Below are 16,918 nucleotides of genomic sequence, written 5' to 3'. Positions count from 1 at the left end.
TCAAGTTTTTTCCCATTCATCTGTTATTTTGCTTGATTTCCTTGGCTCTCCCGGAGACATAACTTTCAGTTGCGAAAGTAACCATAAAAGCTGGAGATGCCGGTGATTGAACCCGGGGCCTCATACATGCAAAGCATGCGCTCTACCACTGAGCTACATCCCCTTTTGTTTTTTAAGCAGGGAGTTTGGGTGATTGCATATTTACATGTTATTCCAGTGCCACTACTTTACCAGTCGTCTTAATTAAATCTAAGAGGATGGAACGATGAGCACCATTATACTCTGATGGTGAGTAGAGAAACTGTGGTTTCCGCAGGTGATCAGGATTGCATTAGAGACGCAATTCAAACTTTGGATGTTTGTGAGCCTTCCTTATCAGCGATTGATTTTTTTATCAGAAACCCTAGCAGTTGTAATGGAAGGCATGGAAATTTTCACAGTTGATGGTCAGCAGAGTACTGTCCGATAGCCTGTAGTCTGCTAGGAAGTCATCCAGCTCTAAAAGATATTCAATGGTATGGAAGACTTTTGCAACCTGGTGTGTAGCATCCAAAGTGCATGTTGGAAACTTTTTGGCTAATAATATGGAAGAGTTCCTTTCGATGGGTTTTGAAAATCACCTGAGCCCTTAACGTTGAACATGCAATTTATCCATTCTTTATTGGGCATTATATCCTTTAATTGTCATATTATTTAGTGAGTCTAACGGTTGAATACGCCCAAATCATTGTAGAATCTCGCCTGTGCTTTAACATTCTTTCTTAGAGCTCTTTTGTGCCTATATTTGAACCTTTCCAATAAATCTCTCAAGTCTCTTAACTGGTGTATTGCCTTTTCCAATAATCCTAACATCTACAAGAAGAATTGGTGAAATACAGGTCCTGAGGACTTTGGAACCATACTTTACAGAGTTCCACAATGAATTGGCTCACTAGTTTGCTGACTATTTCCTTGTTTTTTAAGATAATATATTCTTCTCACCTCAACCTGGACATCATTTTGCCTTCTTAATTTCCCTCTCCTAGGAATAATGGAAAAAAGGTAACTTGTATTTCAGAAGATGACAGTTAACCATTTTATAGAAAGTGCAAGGATTTACGAAATTCTATGTTCAGCATGTCTTCACCTCTTTTCTAAAAGCAGGTCATCAGGCTTCTAATTCGGGGCCTTCTGAATGTGCTCAAACACTGAGATACATCCTCTCTTATGGATTGTATTATAACTTTGCCCATTACAGAAGAGTGCTTTCATGGACATTGAAGTGATGTTACTATCTTTGCCAGTGTTTATATGCTACTGTGGCCCTAAATCTCACAAGTCACAACACAAAGCATCTGCATGAAAGTTTTTCAAAATAGGTAAAGGGTGGCGTGCAGACATGTTAATGTTTCTTTTTTTTAAAATGACCCATTGTCTCTGTCAGCCTTTCCTTTACAGTGCAACACTGAGCCATTCCATCATTGTTTTAAAATCCTTATTAATCAAGTTTTTTCCCATTCATCTGTTATTTTGCTTGATTTCCTTGGCTCTCCCGGAGACATAACTTTCAGTTGCGAAAGTAACCATAAAAGCTGGAGATGCCGGGGATTGAACCCGGGGCCTCATACATGCAAAGCATGCGCTCTACCACTGAGCTACATCCCCTTTTGTTTTTTAAGCAGGGAGTTTGGGTGATTGCATATTTACATGTTATTCCAGTGCCACTACTTTACCAGTCGTCTTAATTAAATCTAAGAGGATGGAACGATGAGCACCATTATACTCTGATGGTGAGTAGAGAAACTGTGGTTTCCGCAGGTGATCAGGATTGCATTAGAGACGCAATTCAAACTTTGGATGTTTGTGAGCCTTCCTTATCAGCGATTGATTTTTTTATCAGAAACCCTAGCAGTTGTAATGGAAGGCATGGAAATTTTCACAGTTGATGGTCAGCAGAGTACTGTCCGATAGCCTGTAGTCTGCTAGGAAGTCATCCAGCTCTAAAAGATATTCAATGGTATGGAAGAGTTTTGCAACCTGGTGTGTAGCATCCAAAGTGCATGTTGGAAACTTTTTGGCTAATAATATGGAAGAGTTCCTTTCGACGGGTTTTGAAAATCACCTGAGCCCTGAACGTTGAACATACAATTTATCCATTCTTTATTGGGCATTATATCCTTTAATTGTCATATTATTTAGTGAGTCTAACGGTTGAATACGCCCAAATCATTGTAGAATCTCGCCTGTGCTTTAACATTCTTTCTTAGAGCTCTTTTGTGCCTATATTTGAACCTTTCCAATAAATCTCTCAAGTCTCTTAACTGGTGTATTGCCTTTTCCAATAATCCTAACATCTACAAGAAGAATTGGTGAAATACAGGTCCTGAGGACTTTGGAACCATACTTTACAGAGTTCCACAATGAATTGGCTCACTAGTTTGCTGACTATTTCCTTGTTTTTTAAGATAATATATTCTTCTCACCTCAACCTGGACATCATTTTGCCTTCTTAATTTCCCTCTCCTAGGAATAATGGAAAAAAGGTAACTTGTATTTCAGAAGATGACAGTTAACCATCTTATAGAAAGTGCAAGGATTTACGAAATTCTATGTTCAGCATGTCTTCACCTCTTTTCTAAAAGCAGGTCATCAGGCTTCTAATTCGGGGCCTTCTGAATGTGCTCAAACACTGAGATACATCCTCTCTTATAGATTGTATTATAACTTTGCCCATTACAGAAGAGTGCTTTCATGGACATTGAAGTGATGTTACTATCTTTGCCAGTGTTTATATGCTACTGTGGCCCTAAATCTCACAAGTCACAACACAAAGCATCTGCATGAAAGTTTTTCAAAATAGGTAAAGGGTGGCGTGCAGACATGTTAATGTTTCTTTTTTTTAAAATGACCCATTGTCTCTGTCAGCCTTTCCTTTACAGTGCAACACTGAGCCATTCCATCATTGTTTTAAAATCCTTATTAATCAAGTTTTTTCCCATTCATCTGTTATTTTGCTTGATTTCCTTGGCTCTCCCGGAGACATAACTTTCAGTTGCGAAAGTAACCATAAAAGCTGGAGATGCCGGGGATTGAACCCGGGGCCTCATACATGCAAAGCATGCGCTCTACCACTGAGCTACATCCCCTTTTGTTTTTTAAGCAGGGAGTTTGGGTGATTGCATATTTACATGTTATTCCAGTGCCACTACTTTACCAGTCGTCTTAATTAAATCTAAGAGGATGGAACGATGAGCACCATTATACTCTGATGGTGAGTAGAGAAACTGTGGTTTCCGCAGGTGATCAGGATTGCATTAGAGACGCAATTCAAACTTTGGATGTTTGTGAGCCTTCCTTATCAGCGATTGATTTTTTTATCAGAAACCCTAGCAGTTGTAATGGAAGGCATGGAAATTTTCACAGTTGATGGTCAGCAGAGTACTGTCCGATAGCCTGTAGTCTGCTAGGAAGTCATCCAGCTCTAAAAGATATTCAATGGTATGGAAGACTTTTGCAACCTGGTGTGTAGCATCCAAAGTGCATGTTGGAAACTTTTTGGCTAATAATATGGAAGAGTTCCTTTCGATGGGTTTTGAAAATCACCTGAGCCCTTAACGTTGAACATGCAATTTATCCATTCTTTATTGGGCATTATATCCTTTAATTGTCATATTATTTAGTGAGTCTAACGGTTGAATACGCCCAAATCATTGTAGAATCTCGCCTGTGCTTTAACATTCTTTCTTAGAGCTCTTTTGTGCCTATATTTGAACCTTTCCAATAAATCTCTCAAGTCTCTTAACTGGTGTATTGCCTTTTCCAATAATCCTAACATCTACAAGAAGAATTGGTGAAATACAGGTCCTGAGGACTTTGGAACCATACTTTACAGAGTTCCACAATGAATTGGCTCACTAGTTTGCTGACTATTTCCTTGTTTTTTAAGATAATATATTCTTCTCACCTCAACCTGGACATCATTTTGCCTTCTTAATTTCCCTCTCCTAGGAATAATGGAAAAAAGGTAACTTGTATTTCAGAAGATGACAGTTAACCATCTTATAGAAAGTGCAAGGATTTACGAAATTCTATGTTCAGCATGTCTTCACCTCTTTTCTAAAAGCAGGTCATCAGGCTTCTAATTCGGGGCCTTCTGAATGTGCTCAAACACTGAGATACATCCTCTCTTATGGATTGTATTATAACTTTGCCCATTACAGAAGAGTGCTTTCATGGACATTGAAGTGATGTTACTATCTTTGCCAGTGTTTATATGCTACTGTGGCCCTAAATCTCACAAGTCACAACACAAAGCATCTGCATGAAAGTTTTTCAAAATAGGTAAAGGGTGGCGTGCAGACATGTTAATGTTTCTTTTTTTTAAAATGACCCATTGTCTCTGTCAGCCTTTCCTTTACAGTGCAACACTGAGCCATTCCATCATTGTTTTAAAATCCTTATTAATCAAGTTTTTTCCCATTCATCTGTTATTTTGCTTGATTTCCTTGGCTCTCCCGGAGACATAACTTTCAGTTGCGAAAGTAACCATAAAAGCTGGAGATGCCGGGGATTGAACCCGGGGCCTCATACATGCAAAGCATGCGCTCTACCACTGAGCTACATCCCCTTTTGTTTTTTAAGCAGGGAGTTTGGGTGATTGCATATTTACATGTTATTCCAGTGCCACTACTTTACCAGTCGTCTTAATTAAATCTAAGAGGATGGAACGATGAGCACCATTATACTCTGATGGTGAGTAGAGAAACTGTGGTTTCCGCAGGTGATCAGGATTGCATTAGAGACGCAATTCAAACTTTGGATGTTTGTGAGCCTTCCTTATCAGCGATTGATTTTTTTATCAGAAACCCTAGCAGTTGTAATGGAAGGCATGGAAATTTTCACAGTTGATGGTCAGCAGAGTACTGTCCGATAGCCTGTAGTCTGCTAGGAAGTCATCCAGCTCTAAAAGATATTCAATGGTATGGAAGAGTTTTGCAACCTGGTGTGTAGCATCCAAAGTGCATGTTGGAAACTTTTTGGCTAATAATATGGAAGAGTTCCTTTCGACGGGTTTTGAAAATCACCTGAGCCCTGAACGTTGAACATACAATTTATCCATTCTTTATTGGGCATTATATCCTTTAATTGTCATATTATTTAGTGAGTCTAACGGTTGAATACGCCCAAATCATTGTAGAATCTCGCCTGTGCTTTAACATTCTTTCTTAGAGCTCTTTTGTGCCTATATTTGAACCTTTCCAATAAATCTCTCAAGTCTCTTAACTGGTGTATTGCCTTTTCCAATAATCCTAACATCTACAAGAAGAATTGGTGAAATACAGGTCCTGAGGACTTTGGAACCATACTTTACAGAGTTCCACAATGAATTGGCTCACTAGTTTGCTGACTATTTCCTTGTTTTTTAAGATAATATATTCTTCTCACCTCAACCTGGACATCATTTTGCCTTCTTAATTTCCCTCTCCTAGGAATAATGGAAAAAAGGTAACTTGTATTTCAGAAGATGACAGTTAACCATCTTATAGAAAGTGCAAGGATTTACGAAATTCTATGTTCAGCATGTCTTCACCTCTTTTCTAAAAGCAGGTCATCAGGCTTCTAATTCGGGGCCTTCTGAATGTGCTCAAACACTGAGATACATCCTCTCTTATAGATTGTATTATAACTTTGCCCATTACAGAAGAGTGCTTTCATGGACATTGAAGTGATGTTACTATCTTTGCCAGTGTTTATATGCTACTGTGGCCCTAAATCTCACAAGTCACAACACAAAGCATCTGCATGAAAGTTTTTCAAAATAGGTAAAGGGTGGCGTGCAGACATGTTAATGTTTCTTTTTTTTAAAATGACCCATTGTCTCTGTCAGCCTTTCCTTTACAGTGCAACACTGAGCCATTCCATCATTGTTTTAAAATCCTTATTAATCAAGTTTTTTCCCATTCATCTGTTATTTTGCTTGATTTCCTTGGCTCTCCCGGAGACATAACTTTCAGTTGCGAAAGTAACCATAAAAGCTGGAGATGCCGGGGATTGAACCCGGGGCCTCATACATGCAAAGCATGCGCTCTACCACTGAGCTACATCCCCTTTTGTTTTTTAAGCAGGGAGTTTGGGTGATTGCATATTTACATGTTATTCCAGTGCCACTACTTTACCAGTCGTCTTAATTAAATCTAAGAGGATGGAACGATGAGCACCATTATACTCTGATGGTGAGTAGAGAAACTGTGGTTTCCGCAGGTGATCAGGATTGCATTAGAGACGCAATTCAAACTTTGGATGTTTGTGAGCCTTCCTTATCAGCGATTGATTTTTTTATCAGAAACCCTAGCAGTTGTAATGGAAGGCATGGAAATTTTCACAGTTGATGGTCAGCAGAGTACTGTCCGATAGCCTGTAGTCTGCTAGGAAGTCATCCAGCTCTAAAAGATATTCAATGGTATGGAAGACTTTTGCAACCTGGTGTGTAGCATCCAAAGTGCATGTTGGAAACTTTTTGGCTAATAATATGGAAGAGTTCCTTTCGATGGGTTTTGAAAATCACCTGAGCCCTTAACGTTGAACATGCAATTTATCCATTCATTATTGGGCATTATATCCTTTAATTGTCATATTATTTAGTGAGTCTAACGGTTGAATACGCCCAAATCATTGTAGAATCTCGCCTGTGCTTTAACATTCTTTCTTAGAGCTCTTTTGTGCCTATATTTGAACCTTTCCAATAAATCTCTCAAGTCTCTTAACTGGTGTATTGCCTTTTCCAATAATCCTAACATCTACAAGAAGAATTGGTGAAATACAGGTCCTGAGGACTTTGGAACCATACTTTACAGAGTTCCACAATGAATTGGCTCACTAGTTTGCTGACTATTTCCTTGTTTTTTAAGATAATATATTCTTCTCACCTCAACCTGGACATCATTTTGCCTTCTTAATTTCCCTCTCCTAGGAATAATGGAAAAAAGGTAACTTGTATTTCAGAAGATGACAGTTAACCATCTTATAGAAAGTGCAAGGATTTACGAAATTCTATGTTCAGCATGTCTTCACCTCTTTTCTAAAAGCAGGTCATCAGGCTTCTAATTCGGGGCCTTCTGAATGTGCTCAAACACTGAGATACATCCTCTCTTATGGATTGTATTATAACTTTGCCCATTACAGAAGAGTGCTTTCATGGACATTGAAGTGATGTTACTATCTTTGCCAGTGTTTATATGCTACTGTGGCCCTAAATCTCACAAGTCACAACACAAAGCATCTGCATGAAAGTTTTTCAAAATAGGTAAAGGGTGGCGTGCAGACATGTTAATGTTTCTTTTTTTTAAAATGACCCATTGTCTCTGTCAGCCTTTCCTTTACAGTGCAACACTGAGCCATTCCATCATTGTTTTAAAATCCTTATTAATCAAGTTTTTTCCCATTCATCTGTTATTTTGCTTGATTTCCTTGGCTCTCCCGGAGACATAACTTTCAGTTGCGAAAGTAACCATAAAAGCTGGAGATGCCGGGGATTGAACCCGGGGCCTCATACATGCGAAGCATGCGCTCTACCACTGAGCTACATCCCCTTTTGTTTTTTGAGCAGGGAGTTCGGGTGATTGCATATTTACATGTTATTCCAGTGCCACTACTTTACCAGTCGTCTTAATTAAATCTAAGAGGATGGAAAAATGAGCACCATTATACTCTGATGGTGAGTAGAGAAACTGTGGTTTCTGCAGGTGATCAGGATTGCAGGAGAGACGCAGTTCAAACTTTGGATGTTTGTGAGCCTTCCTTATCAGCGATTGATTTTTTTTATCAGAAACCCTAGCAGTTGTAATGGAAGGCATGGAAATTTTCACAGTTGATGGTCAGCAGAGTACTGTCCGATAGCCTGTAGTCTGCTAGGAAGTCATCCAGCTCTAAAAGATATTCAATGGTATGGAAGACTTTTGCAACCTGGTGTGTAGCATCCAAAGTGCATGTTGGAAACTTTTTGGCTAATAATATGGAAGAGTTCCTTTCGATGGGTTTTGAAAATCACCTGAGCCCTGAACGTTGAACATGCAATTTATCCATTCTTTATTGGGCATTATATCCTTTAATTGTCATATTATTTAGTAAGTCTAACGGTTGAATACGCCCAAATCATTGTAGAATCTCGCCTGTGCTTTAACATTCTTTCTTAGAGCTCTTTTGTGCCTATATTTGAAACTTTCCAGTAAATCTCTCAAGTCTCTTAACTGGTGTATTGCCTTGTCCAATAATCCTAACATCTTCAAGAAGAATTGGTGAAATACAGGTCCTGAGGACTTTGGAACCATACTTTACAGAGTTCCACAATGAATTGGCTCACTAGTTTGCTGACTATTTACTTGTTTTTTAAGATAATATATTCTTCTCACCTCAACCTTGACATCATTTTGCCTTCTTAATTTCCCTCTCCTAGGAATAATGGAAAAAAGGTAACTTGTATTTCAGAAGATGACAGTTAACCATTTTATAGAAAGTGCAAGGATTTACGAAATTCTATGTTCAGCATGTCTTCACCTCTTTTCCAAAAGCAGGTCATCAGGCTTCTAATTCGGGGGCCTCCTGAATGTGCTCAAACACTGAGATACATCCTCTCTTATGGATCACCTGTGGCGTGCAGACATGTTAATGTTTCTTTTTTTTAAAATGACCCATTGTCTCTGTCAGCCTTTCCTTTACAGTGCAACACTGATCCATTCCATCATTGTTTTAAAATCCTTATCAATCAAGTTTTTTCCCATACATCTGTTATTTTGCTTGATTTCCTTGGCTCTCCCGGAGACATAACTTTCAGTTGCGAAAGTAACCATAAAAGATGCCGAGGATTGAACCCAGGGCCTCACACATGCAAAGCATGCACTCTACCACTGAGCTACATCCCCTTTTGTTTTTTGACCAGGGAGTTCGGGTGATTGCATATTTACATGTTATTCCAGTGCCACTACTTTACCAGTCGTCTTAATTAAATCTAAGAGGATGGAACGATGAGCACCATTATACTCTGATGGTGAGTAGAGAAACTGTGGTTTCCGCAGGTGATCAGGATTGCAGTAGAGACGCAATTCAAACTTTGGATGTTTGTGAGCCTTCTTTATCAGCGATTGATTTTTTTATCAGAAACCCTAGCAGTTGTAATGGAAGGCATGGAAATTTTCACAGTTGATGGTCAGCAGAGTACTGTCCGATAGCCTGTAGTCTGCTAGGAAGTCATCCAGCTCTAAAAGATATTCAATGGTATGGAAGACTTTTGCAACCTGGTGTGTAGCATCCAAAGTGCATGTTGGAAACTTTTTGGCTAATAATATGGAAGAGTTCCTTTCGATGGGTTTTGAAAATCACCTGAGCCCTGAACGTTGAACATGCAATTTATCCATTCTTTATTGGGCATTATATCCTTTAATTGTCATATTATTTAGTGAGTCTAACGGTTGAATACGCCCAAATCATTGTAGAATCTCGCCTGTGCTTTAACATTCTTTCTTAGAGCTCTTTTGTGCCTATATTTGAACCTTTCCAATAAATCTCTCAAGTCTCTTAACTGGTGTATTGCCTTTTCCAATAATCCTAACATCTACAAGAAGAATTGGTGAAATACAGGTCCTGAGGACTTTGGAACCATACTTTACAGAGTTCCACAATGAATTGGCTCACTAGTTTGCTGACTATTTCCTTGTTTTTTAAGATAGTATATTCTTCTCACCTCAACCTGGACATCATTTTGCCTTCTTAATTTCCCTCTCCTAGGAATAATGGAAAAAAGGTAACTTGTATTTCAGAAGATGACAGTTAACCATCTTATAGAAAGTGCAAGGATTTACGAAATTCTATGTTCAGCATGTCTTCACCTCTTTTCTAAAAGCAGGTCATCAGGCTTCTAATTCGGGGCCTCCTGAATGTGCTCAAACACTGAGATACATCCTCTCTTATGGATCACCTGTGGCGTGCAGACATGTTAATGTTTCTTTTTTTTAAAATGACCCATTGTCTCTGTCAGCCTTTCCTTTACAGTGCAACACTGAGCCATTCCATCATTGTTTTAAAATCCTTATTAATCAAGTTTTTTCCCATTCATCTGTTATTTTGCTTGATTTCCTTGGCTCTCCCGGAGACATAACTTTCAGTTGCGAAAGTAACCATAAAAGCTGGAGATGCCGGGGATTGAACCCGGGGCCTCATACATGCGAAGCATGCGCTCTACCACTGAGCTACATCCCCTTTTGTTTTTTGAGCAGGGAGTTCGGGTGATTGCATATTTACATGTTATTCCAGTGCCACTACTTTACCAGTCATCTTAATTAAATCTAAGAGGATGGAACAATGAGCACCATTATACTCTGATGGTGAGTAGAGAAACTGTGGTTTCTGCAGGTGATCAGGATTGCAGGAGAGACGCAGTTCAAACTTTGGATGTTTGTGAGCCTTCCTTATCAGCGATTGATTTTTTTATCAGAAACCATAGCAGTTGTAATGGAAGGCATGGAAATTTTCACAGTTGATGGTCAGCAGAGTACTGTCCGATAGCCTGTAGTCTGCTAGGAAGTCATCCAGCTCTAAAAGATATTCAATGGTATGGAAGACTTTTGCAACCTGGTGTGTAGCATCCAAAGTGCATGTTGGAAACTTTTTGGCTAATAATATGGAAGAGTTCCTTTCGATGGGTTTTGAAAATCACCTGAGCCCTGAACGTTGAACATGCAATTTATCCATTCTTTATTGGGCATTATATCCTTTAATTGTCATATTATTTAGTGAGTCTAACGGTTGAATACGCCCAAATCATTGTAGAATCTCGCCTGTGCTTTAACATTCTTTCTTAGAGCTCTTTTGTGCCTATATTTGAAACTTTCCAGTAAATCTCTCAAGTCTCTTAACTGGTGTATTGCCTTGTCCAATAATCCTAACATCTTCAAGAAGAATTGGTGAAATACAGGTCCTGAGGACTTTGGAACCATACTTTACAGAGTTCCACAATGAATTGGCTCACTAGTTTGCTGACTATTTACTTGTTTTTTAAGATAGTATATTCTTCTCACCTCAACCTGGACATCATTTTGCCTTCTTAATTTCCCTCTCCTAGGAATAATGGAAAAAAGGTAACTTGTATTTCAGAAGATGACAGTTAACCATTTTATAGAAAGTGCAAGGATTTACGAAATTCTATGTTCAGCATGTCTTCACCTCTTTTCCAAAAGCAGGTCATCAGGCTTCTAATTCGGGGCCTCCTGAATGTGCTCAAACACTGAGATACATCCTCTCTTATGGATTGTATTATAACTTTGCCCATTACAGAAGAGTGCTTTCATGGACATTGAAGTGATGTTACTATCTTTGCCGGTGTTAATATGCTACCGTGGCCCTAAATCTCACAAGTCACAACACAAAGCATCTGCATGAAAGTTTTTCAAAATAGGTAAAGGGTGGCGTGCAGACATGTTAATGTTTCTTTTTTTTAAAATGACCCATTGTCTCTGTCAGCCTTTCCTTTACAGTGCAACACTGAGCCATTCCATCATTGTTTTAAAATCCTTATTAATCAAGTTTTTTCCCATTCATCTGTTATTTTGCTTGATTTCCTTGGCTCTCCCGGAGACATAACTTTCAGTTGCGAAAGTAACCATAAAAGCTGGAGATGCCGGGGATTGAACCCAGGGCCTCATACATGCGAAGCATGCGCTCTACCACTGAGCTACATCCCCTTTTGTTTTTTGAAGCAGGAGTTCGGATGATTGCATATTTACATGTTATTCCAGTGCCACTACTTTACCAGTCGTCTTAATTAAATCTAAGAGGATGGAACAATGAGCACCATTATACTCTGATGGTGAGTAGAGAAACTGTGGTTTCCGCAGGTGATCAGGATTGCAGTAGAGACGCAATTCAAACTTTGGATGTTTGTGAGCCTTCCTTATCAGCGATTGATTTTTTTATCAGAAACCCTAGCAGTTGTAATGGAAGGCATGGAAATTTTCACAGTTGATGGTCAGCAGAGTACTGTCCGATAGCCTGTAGTCTGCTAGGAAGTCATCCAGCTCTAAAAGATATTCAATGGTATGGAAGACTTTTGCAACCTGGTGTGTAGTATCCAAAGTGCATGTTGGAAACTTTTTGGCTAATAATATGGAAGAGTTCCTTTCGATGGGTTTTAAAAAACTCCTGAGCCCTGAACGTTGAACATGCAATTTATCCATTCTTTATTGGGCATTATATACTTTAATTGTCATATTATTTAGTAAGTCTAACGGTTGAATACTCCCAAATCATTGTAGAATCTCGCCTGTGCTTTAACATTCTTTCTTAGAGCTCTTTTGTGCCTATGTTTGAACCTTTCCAATAAATCTCTCAAGTCTCTTAACTGGTGTATTGCCTTTTCCAATAATCCTAACATCTACAAGAAGAATTGGTGAAATACAGGTCCTGAGGACTTTGGAACCATACTTTACAGAGTTCCACAATGAATTGGCTCACTAGTTTGCTGACTATTCACTTGTTTTTTAAGATAGTATATTCTTCTCACCTCAACCTGGACATCATTTTGCCTTCTTAATTTCCCTCTCCTAGGAATAATGGAAAAAAGGTAACTTGTATTTCAGAAGATGACAGTTAACCATTTTATAGAAAGTGCAAGGATTTAGGAAATTCTATGTTCAGCATGTCTTCACCTCTTTTCCAAAAGCAGGTCATCAGGCTTCTAATTCGGGGCCTCCTGAATGTGCTCAAACACTGAGATACATCCTCTCTTATGGATTGTATTATAACTTTGCCCATTACAGAAGAGTGCTTTCATGGACATTGAAGTGATGTTACTATCTTTGCCGGTGTTAATATGCTACTGTGGCCCTAAATCTCACAAGTAACAACACAAAGCATCTGCATGAAAGTTTTTCAAAATAGGTAAAGGGTGGCGTGCAGACATGTTAATTTTTTTTTTTTTTTTAAAATGACCCATTGTCTCTGTCAGCCTTTCCTTTACAGTGCAACACTGAGCCATTCCATCATTGTTTTAAAATCCTTATTAATCAATTTTTTTCCCATTCATCTGTAATTTTGCTTGATTTCCTTGGCTCTCCCGGAGACATAACTTTCAGTTGGGAAAGTAACCATAAAAGCTGGAGATGCCGGGGATTGAAGCCGGGGCCTCATACATGCGAAGCATGCGCTCTACCACTGAGCTACATCCCCTTTGGTTTTTTGAGCAGGGAGTTCGGGTGATTGCATATTTACATGTTATTCCAGTGCCACTACTTTACCAGTCGTCTTAATTAAATCTAAGAGGATGGAACAATGAGCACCATTATACTCTGATGGTGAGTAGAGAAACTGTGGTTTCTGCAGGTGATCAGGATTGCAGGAGAGACGCAGTTGAAACTTTGGATGTTTGTGAGCCTTCCTTATCAGCGATTGATTTTTTTATCAGAAACCCTAGCAGTTGTAATGGAAGGCATGGAAATTTTCACAGTTGATGGTCAGCAGAGTACTGTCCGATAGCCTGTAGTCTGCTAGGAAGTCATCCAGCTCTAAAAGATATTCAATGGTATGGAAGACTTTTGCAACCTGGTGTGTAGCATCCAAAGTGCATGTTGGAAACTTTTTGGCTAATAATATGGAAGAGTTCCTTTCGATGGGTTTTGAAAATCACCTGAGCCCTGAACGTTGAACATGCAATTTATCCATTCTTTATTGGGCATTATATCCTTTAATTGTCATATTATTTAGTAAGTCTAACGGTTGAATACGCCCAAATCATTGTAGAATCTCGCCTGTGCTTTAACATTCTTTCTTAGAGCTCTTTTGTGCCTATATTTGAAACTTTCCAGTAAATCTCTCAAGTCTCTTAACTGGTGTATTGCCTTGTCCAATAATCCTAACATCTTCAAGAAGAATTGGTGAAATACAGGTCCTGAGGACTTTGGAACCATACTTTACAGAGTTCCACAATGAATTGGCTCACTAGTTTGCTGACTATTTACTTGTTTTTTAAGATAATATATTCTTCTCACCTCAACCTGGACATCATTTTGCCTTCTTAATTTCCCTCTCCTAGGAATAATGGAAAAAAGGTAACTTGTATTTCAGAAGATGACAGTTAACCATTTTATAGAAAGTGCAAGGATTTACGAAATTCTATGTTCAGCATGTCTTCACCTCTTTTCCAAAAGCAGGTCATCAGGCTTCTAATTCGGGGGCCTCCTGAATGTGCTCAAACACTGAGATACATCCTCTCTTATGGATCACCTGTGGCGTGCAGACATGTTAATGTTTCTTTTTTTTAAAATGACCCATTGTCTCTGTCAGCCTTTCCTTTACAGTGCAACACTGAGCCATTCCATCATTGTTTTAAAATCCTTATCAATCAAGTTTTTTCCCATACATCTGTTATTTTGCTTGATTTCCTTGGCTCTCCCGGAGACATAACTTTCAGTTGCGAAAGTAACCATAAAAGATGCCGAGGATTGAACCCAGGGCCTCACACATGCAAAGCATGCGCTCTACCACTGAGCTACATCCCCTTTTGTTTTTTGAGCAGGGAGTTCGGGTGATTGCATATTTACATGTTATTCCAGTGCCACTACTTTACCAGTCGTCTTAATTAATTCTAAGAGGATGGAACGATGAGCACCATTATACTCTGATGGTGAGTAGAGAAACTGTGGTTTCCGCAGGTGATCAGGATTGCAGTAGAGACGCAATTCAAACTTTGGATGTTTGTGAGCCTTCTTTATCAGCGATTGATTTTTTTATCAGAAACCCTAGCAGTTGTAATGGAAGGCATGGAAATTTTCACAGTTGATGGTCAGCAGAGTACTGTCCGATAGCCTGTAGTCTGCTAGGAAGTCATCCAGCTCTAAAAGATATTCAATGGTATGGAAGACTTTTGCAACCTGGTGTGTAGCATCCAAAGTGCATGTTGGAAACTTTTTGGCTAATAATATGGAAGAGTTCCTTTCGATGGGTTTTGAAAATCACCTGAGCCCTGAACGTTGAACATGCAATTTATCCATTCTTTATTGGGCATTATATCCTTTAATTGTCATATTATTTAGTGAGTCTAACGGTTGAATACGCCCAAATCATTGTAGAATCTCGCCTGTGCTTTAACATTCTTTCTTAGAGCTCTTTTGTGCCTATATTTGAACCTTTCCAATAAATCTCTCAAGTCTCTTAACTGGTGTATTGCCTTTTCCAATAATCCTAACATCTACAAGAAGAATTGGTGAAATACAGGTCCTGAGGACTTTGGAACCATACTTTAGAGAGTTCCACAATGAATTGGCTCACTAGTTTGCTGACTATTTCCTTGTTTTTTAAGATAATATATTCTTCTCACCTCAACCTGGACATCATTTTGCCTTCTTAATTTCCCTCTCCTAGGAATAATGGAAAAAAGGTAACTTGTATTTCAGAAGATGACAGTTAACTATTTTATAGAAAGTGCAAGGATTTACGAAATTCTATGTTCAGCATGTCTTCACTATTTTTCCAAAAGCAGGTCATCAGGCTTCTAATTCGGGGCCTCCTGAATGTGCTCAAACACTGAGATACATCCTCTCTTATGGATTGTATTATAACTTTGCCCATTACAGAAGAGTGCTTTCATGGACATTGAAGTGATGTTACTATCTTTGCCAGTGTTAATATGCTACTGTGGGCCTAAATCTCACAAGTCACAACACAAAGCATCTGCATGAAAGTTTTTCAAAATAGGTAAAGGGTGGCGTGCAGACATGTTAATGTTTCTTTTTTTTTTAAATGACCCATTGTCTCTGTCAGCCTTTCCTTTACAGTGCAACACTGAGCCATTCCATCATTGTTTTAAAATCCTTATTAATCAAGTTTTTTCCCATTCATCTGTTATTTTGCTTGATTTCCTTGGCTCTCCCGGAGACATAACTTTCAGTTGCGAAAGTAACCATAAAAGCTGGAGATGCCGGGGATTGAACCCGGGGCCTCATACATGCGAAGCATGCGCTCTACCACTGAGCTACATCCCCTTTTGTTTCTTGAGCAGGGAGTTCGGGTGATTGCATATTTACATGTTATTCCAGTGCCACTACTTTACCAGTCGTCTTAATTAAATCTAAGAGGATGGAACAATGAGCACCATTATACTCTGATGGTGAGTAGAGAAACTGTGGTTTCTGCAGGTGATCAGGATTGCAGGAGAGACGCAGTTCAAACTTTGGATGTTTGTGAGCCTTCCTTATCAGCGATTGATTTTTTTATCAGAAACCCTAGCAGTTGTAATGGAAGGCATGGAAATTTTCACAGTTGATGGTCAGCAGAGTACTGTCCGATAGCCTGTAGTCTGCTAGGAAGTCATCCAGCTCTAAAAGATATTCAATGGTATGGAAGACTTTTGCAACCTGGTGTGTAGCATCCAAAGTGCATGTTGGAAACTTTTTGGCTAATAATATGGAAGAGTTCCTTTCGATGGGTTTTGAAAATCACCTGAGCCCTGAACGTTGAACATGCAATTTATCCATTCTTTATTGGGCATTATATCCTTTAATTGTCATATTATTTAGTAAGTCTAACGGTTGAATACGCCCAAATCATTGTAGAATCTCGCCTGTGCTTTAACATTCTTTCTTAGAGCTCTTTTGTGCCTATATTTGAAACTTTCCAGTAAATCTTTCAAGTCTCTTAACTGGTGTATTGCCTTGTCCAATAATCCTAACATCTTCAAGAAGAATTGGTGAAATACAGGTCCTGAGGACTTTGGAACCATACTTTACAGAGTTCCACAATGAATTGGCTCACTAGTTTGCTGACTATTTACTTGTTTTTTAAGATAATATATTCTTCTCACCTCAACCTGGACATCATTTTGCCTTCTTAATTTCCCTCTCCTAGGAATAATGGAAAAAAGGTAACTTGTATTTCAGAAGATGACAGTTAACCATTT

The 16,918-nt window shown here is 38.9% G+C and overlaps 10 non-coding genes across 10 annotated transcripts; all 10 read right to left on the bottom strand.

The window, feature by feature from the left end:
• Positions 1 to 91: 91 nt before the first annotated feature.
• Positions 92 to 163, bottom strand: TRNAA-UGC (transfer RNA alanine (anticodon UGC)). The gene has a single exon. It is a non-coding gene; the product is annotated as a tRNA-Ala (tRNA).
• A 1,409-nt stretch (positions 164 to 1,572) lies between these two features.
• TRNAA-UGC (transfer RNA alanine (anticodon UGC)) lies at positions 1,573 to 1,644 on the bottom strand. Its single transcript has one exon. It is a non-coding gene; the product is annotated as a tRNA-Ala (tRNA).
• A 1,409-nt stretch (positions 1,645 to 3,053) lies between these two features.
• Positions 3,054 to 3,125, bottom strand: TRNAA-UGC (transfer RNA alanine (anticodon UGC)). The gene has a single exon. It is a non-coding gene; the product is annotated as a tRNA-Ala (tRNA).
• A 1,409-nt stretch (positions 3,126 to 4,534) lies between these two features.
• On the bottom strand, positions 4,535 to 4,606 carry TRNAA-UGC (transfer RNA alanine (anticodon UGC)). The gene has a single exon. It is a non-coding gene; the product is annotated as a tRNA-Ala (tRNA).
• A 1,409-nt stretch (positions 4,607 to 6,015) lies between these two features.
• On the bottom strand, positions 6,016 to 6,087 carry TRNAA-UGC (transfer RNA alanine (anticodon UGC)). The gene has a single exon. It is a non-coding gene; the product is annotated as a tRNA-Ala (tRNA).
• Positions 6,088 to 7,496: 1,409 nt separating this feature from the next.
• Positions 7,497 to 7,568, bottom strand: TRNAA-CGC (transfer RNA alanine (anticodon CGC)). The gene has a single exon. It is a non-coding gene; the product is annotated as a tRNA-Ala (tRNA).
• Positions 7,569 to 10,158: 2,590 nt separating this feature from the next.
• On the bottom strand, positions 10,159 to 10,230 carry TRNAA-CGC (transfer RNA alanine (anticodon CGC)). Its single transcript has one exon. It is a non-coding gene; the product is annotated as a tRNA-Ala (tRNA).
• Positions 10,231 to 11,639: 1,409 nt separating this feature from the next.
• Positions 11,640 to 11,711, bottom strand: TRNAA-CGC (transfer RNA alanine (anticodon CGC)). Its single transcript has one exon. It is a non-coding gene; the product is annotated as a tRNA-Ala (tRNA).
• A 1,411-nt stretch (positions 11,712 to 13,122) lies between these two features.
• TRNAA-CGC (transfer RNA alanine (anticodon CGC)) lies at positions 13,123 to 13,194 on the bottom strand. The gene has a single exon. It is a non-coding gene; the product is annotated as a tRNA-Ala (tRNA).
• Positions 13,195 to 15,932: 2,738 nt separating this feature from the next.
• TRNAA-CGC (transfer RNA alanine (anticodon CGC)) lies at positions 15,933 to 16,004 on the bottom strand. Its single transcript has one exon. It is a non-coding gene; the product is annotated as a tRNA-Ala (tRNA).
• Between the last annotated feature and the right edge of the window lie 914 nt (positions 16,005 to 16,918).

Source organism: Mixophyes fleayi, chromosome 3, assembly GCF_038048845.1.
Source record: "Mixophyes fleayi isolate aMixFle1 chromosome 3, aMixFle1.hap1, whole genome shotgun sequence".
Classification (NCBI taxonomy): domain Eukaryota; kingdom Metazoa; phylum Chordata; class Amphibia; order Anura; family Limnodynastidae; genus Mixophyes; species Mixophyes fleayi.
The sequence above is the reverse complement of the archived record's forward strand: the minus strand, read 5'-3'. Positions and strand labels throughout refer to the sequence as shown.